The following is a 5,012-nucleotide window of genomic DNA, read 5'->3' as shown; positions in this document are numbered from 1 at the left end:
TATAGTATAATTTTATTCCACCTCTAATGTAAAAAACAAAAAAGTGCTCCTATCAATAAATTGACAATCACATGTTTGACAGGAGACCATAAAGACATTATATAGTAACACGTTTCTGAATTATGTGGAGCTCAAGGAATCTATTGTATGGTTGAATTCTTCATGGCTAATTGAAGGATCAAACAAAGTGAGAATTTTCATGAAACTGTAAAACGTGGCATTTGTCCTCTACTTTCTGCACAGACAACATGCAGGAGAGAATGTAGTCAGTCCCAACTATTGATTCTTTTCTGTCGCCTGAGTTTGGGGATATTATGCGTATATGCCTGGTACATTCGGTTTCCATCAGATTCTAAGCCTGATAAGTTTTCAGATGACCTCACACACTTTCTGGTTTCTTTCATTGGTGGCAGATAAACCCTGAACTATAACGAAATATATAAAATCTATGTATTTTCACATTAGTGGATGGGAATACTGTTGTTCCTGATAACAGATCAACGAAACTGCCCTGACTGTTCAGCTTTGTGTTTTTTCTAAATATTTTCTTAAGCTTGCCTGTTTAGTCTGGTCCCCATCATTTAATTAGTTAACTGAAGTTAGTTTAAATAATTCACTTTGTATTGTCTATATGGGGATACCTTACTTCCATAGGTGTTTATAGATGTTTTAGTATGCACCAGCTTCCCCACTACTGTTGAGGTTGCTGTCCAAAGAAAGGGCTAAAACATATTGTGACAGAGAATATTGTGGGTGGTGAGTGATACCAATTTATTTTGTGCAGATGCAGGCCGGAATCCACATCTGCCACGTGCATTAGAAATTTGTGGGTCTGCGTGTTTTGCTACCTTTTTGTAGGTCAATTTAAGAAAACATATTTTTTCGATGCAGAGCTATGAGAAGCATTGTTTAGTCATGTTTCTGCCAGTCAGTCCAAAGCAACATTGTTCACCACCCGCCCCTAAAATAATTAATTTCCCTAAAGTCCACTTTTGAATGGATACATTAGCAGTTTTCTTTCATTTATTTGGCCTGTTGAACAAAAATGGGATGCATGGTTGTTCTACAAAGAGGGATGTTGAGTTACAGGGAGATTGGCTGGAGTGACATACGGAAGGGTCAGAAAGGATGTTGGTGTTAAGCTATATTCCTCCAGTATTTTGAGATACTTCCGTACAACTATGGTGAGTATGACTCCAATATTGGGTGAGAGTGAAGTGTGAACTCTTCCTAAAGGAAAATTATAGATAAGTAGGTCATTTGTTTTCAGTGTTATTGGAGATTTCTCATCTATCGTTAAACTGTGAATATCTTTTAACACCACATCTTCTAGTCTGTATTCTTTTTAATTGTTTTGTGCCACCACTTCATTATTCTGCTGTGAGTCTCAGCTCATGTGGAGTCTCCATTTTCCCTTGCTGAGCAAGTCGTTTTTATGTGCATTGTTTCTGCACTGAATTGGGCCTATGTTGGACACTTGCCCAGTTGACAATGGTAGTGTTTGTGATCTGCATGTTGTGGGAAATGTAAAAGCAGTGTTTGCTGCTGTGACTGAACACAGGCATTACTGCATGCTTCTCTGTGCTCTCACTATAACACTTTGGTTTCTCTTTCCGGTTGACAAAGAAGGCTCTGTTGGTCTTTAAATGCCCTCATGCCAAGGTAGTGGGGATCCCATTTCATGCTGAAAAAGTTGGACCTCTTGTTTATGAATATATGCTTTTGGGGTATGCTAGGCTGGCAAGAGGAGAAAAGATGTGTCCGTGTAGTTCTGTTATAGCCGCATATCATTATTTAGATAGGTTGCTTCACTTGTCTGTGGAAGGACAGTGTTTGAGCAGGTTTGGGAGCCACGGGGAGCACAGTAGTTTCTGTACCCAAGTTGCTTTGATCACACTTACCTCCTGTGTTCTGGGGCTGTGGTTGTGAATCTGAGCACCAGACACACCCCTTTAGTACTTGATTTCCCTGGGAGTGAGGTAAGCAGTTAAATGATTACTTAGGATTTGGTGTGGGGTTAAGTACTCAACACTAAGTAATTCACAGAATTCTTAATAAATTGTCTAGCCAGTGATTTATCTTAAAAAGGGGATGTATCCCTGCACCTCTGAGGTAACAGCTGTGTGCTAGCCTCCTGTACACTACAGACTGGCTTATCACATAGGCTTTAGGAATGCAGTATTATACATCACTTGTTCTTCAGGCTTCTGTCGCCGTTCAGTTTTCTTATCCTCATGGAGGAATTCCAAAATGGATTTTGCAGTTTATACACATATTCCTAACTCCTTTTTGTACACATGGAGCTTCGAAGCTCAAATGGACATAGCGAAGTACCTGGTTACTGGCAGACCAATTTAGGGAGTGCGAGCATTGATTGCCCGAATCTGACAGGTGGACTCCGCCCTGTGCATTCTACTGGCAATTGCTTAGGGCCGCATCCCAATCCATTGTATATTTTCCCACCATGACACCCCAGTTTGGATGGATTTATACCTAGATCTGTGACTGGGGTGAATGTTTGACATTGTTCAGCATTCAGTCCATCATCTTTTCTTTTTCCATTTGTCACCTTAAGTGAGAAGGGTGTGCCCAGATATGGGTCCCGTGCTTGCTGTGCCACTGGATGCAAGCTAGCCTGGCTGGTTTGTATATGGCTGGGTCACAACTCGAGTGGCATGGCAAGCAAAAAAAATGATGGATTTTAGGCCCAGATCTGTGACTGGGGGCGATTGTTATTGTCCAGCATTCCATTGATCACCTTTCTCCCCCCATGTTTGTTGCTCTAATTGGGAAGGGTACATTCAGGCTTGGGTCCTGTTCTTGTTATGCCACCGAATTCAAGCTAGCCTGGCTGATGAGAGGTGTTACCCTGAGTGCTTATTTTCAGGTCCATGGAGGGCCTGGCAGTTCAGGTTGTACTGTTCCCATGGAGAGCAGGGTCAAGACTGATTTGCGTATGGCTAGGTCCAGATTGGAATTGCGTGGCGAGCAACAAAATGATGGTTTTAGGCCCAGATCTGTGACTGGGGATGAATGTTTGACATTGTTCAGCATTCCGTCCATCTGTTCATTACACTTTGAGCATTGACAGTGTCTTGCCGGGAAAGCAGATCCAGGTCAATTGTGCACTCAGACTGTTGTTCCAATAGTTTGTCCTTGCACATCTTGCATGCCTAGCAAAGAAAGAGTGCCCCATAACCCAGGCTCTAGTACTTAAGTCAATGAGAAATGAACACATAAATACTGTAGTTGCACTGTCCTACTTAAGTAAGGGGGCAGCGGGGTGAGGAGGAGGAGGAGGGCTGCCCATAGCAGCATACCCTGAGAAGTTGTGGGTGAGGCGGTCCCTAAAACACCTTGTTTGATGTAGGACACCGTTGAGACATAGCCCTGGGCTTCAGCAGTGATAGGACATGGACCCAATCACTTTTTTGTGAACTGGTAAAAGTGGGGCGGTGGGACTCACTCCTACTCCCTTCTGTCATGAGGAAAATGCCATGTTTCAAAACATGTATTAATCACATCACACAATACTACAGCTATAATGCCAACAATGCACTCGTGCTGTGCTGCCTTCTCATGCACAGCTCACGTATTGAATCCCGCCACCTTCTCAATACAAATACTACTTCCAAACAAAAAATACCTGGCAGGTTCTATTTAGGGATGCCATGGCACAAACTGCCTTTGGATAACAAAATAAATTTATGTGAACTACCCCGGTGTCCTTAACAGCCCAGGCATAGGATGAGTGCTAGACAAACCGGGATTCCCACTTAATTTGAGCCCTGAAGGAGGCCATTGACCTGTATGGGACGGTCTGTGCTGCCCTGCTTCTCTAGGACACTGCCCAGGCGGGTGAGGGCCTCAACGTCTTCCAGTGCATTACCCGCAAGACTGTAGTTCTTCTGGCCACATTAGCCTTCAGGATCTTGCCCCCCACTGAATGTTGAGGCCAGGTTGTGCTGGTGTGGCTGCCACCTTTTCAGTCTACTTTTGCATCTGCAGATGGGTATGGAAGAGTAGGACCAAGTAGTCTGCAAAGGACAGGTCATTGACCTGTGTCGAAGGTGTCCACTGGATCCCATTTCTTCTTGCTGTGGATTTGTTTTTCATGATCTGGTCTATGGCCAGCAGGAAGAGAATGAACAAGTCAACGCTTAGTTGCAAGGTCAGCAAGCTGGCTTCTACATAAGTAGATCTTGTACAGACAGGATTGCATCACTGTACATCACCATTGAGCAGCCGATAGACTGGAACTCGCCCCCTCTATGTCAGCTTCATTCACTATGAGAAAGCAGTCAATGTCATGGACAGGGAGACCCTTTGGAAAATCCTCTACCGCTATGGTGCGTCAGATAAACTCGTAAGAACCATCAGAAACCTTTTTGAGGGAATAACCTGCAAGATACTCCATGAAGGACAACTCACTGAAGCATTCCAAGTGAGGACCGGAGTCCACAAAGATTGTTTGCTCTCACCTCCATCTCTGTATTCACCCAGATGTTTTTTTCATAGATGTGAGCCCTTGCACTATGTCCATCCTCTTACCCAACTCTCCTTCTGTCATGGTTTTATTTGGACCACTGGACTACTCTCCAGTGGCCCCTGCTACTTGTGGGCGTGCGGGGAGCTGATTTTGAGGGATTTGCTTGCCATGCTGGTTTCATGTGATGGTGCTGCTTTACAAGGTGAGAATCTTGAGTGCCCCTCTTTGTTTTCCTCTGTCTGGGAGCATTATTCACTTTAGCTGCCTTCCTTTTGGGTGTGATGAGTGTGTCATGGTTCAAGGAAGCCACCCCCCCCCCCCAAGGAACCAGGCTATGATAGGGAAGATTCACTGTTAGTAGTATTGCGGAGGGGTGCCATGGACCTTGCTCCTCCCTGTGTTGCTTCAGCCAGTGCCTGTATTAATTACTTCACCCCACATGCTTGTAGCATCGTGTTGAATTCGGTACAGCATGCTGTCTACGATGCCTCGTTTTTGTGGCCCCTGGTTCTGTACAGTTCAT

This window comes from Pleurodeles waltl, chromosome 9 (assembly GCF_031143425.1).
Source record: "Pleurodeles waltl isolate 20211129_DDA chromosome 9, aPleWal1.hap1.20221129, whole genome shotgun sequence".
In the NCBI taxonomy this organism is placed as follows: Eukaryota; Metazoa; Chordata; class Amphibia; order Caudata; family Salamandridae; genus Pleurodeles; species Pleurodeles waltl.
The sequence above is the reverse complement of the archived record's forward strand: the minus strand, read 5'-3'. Positions refer to the sequence as shown.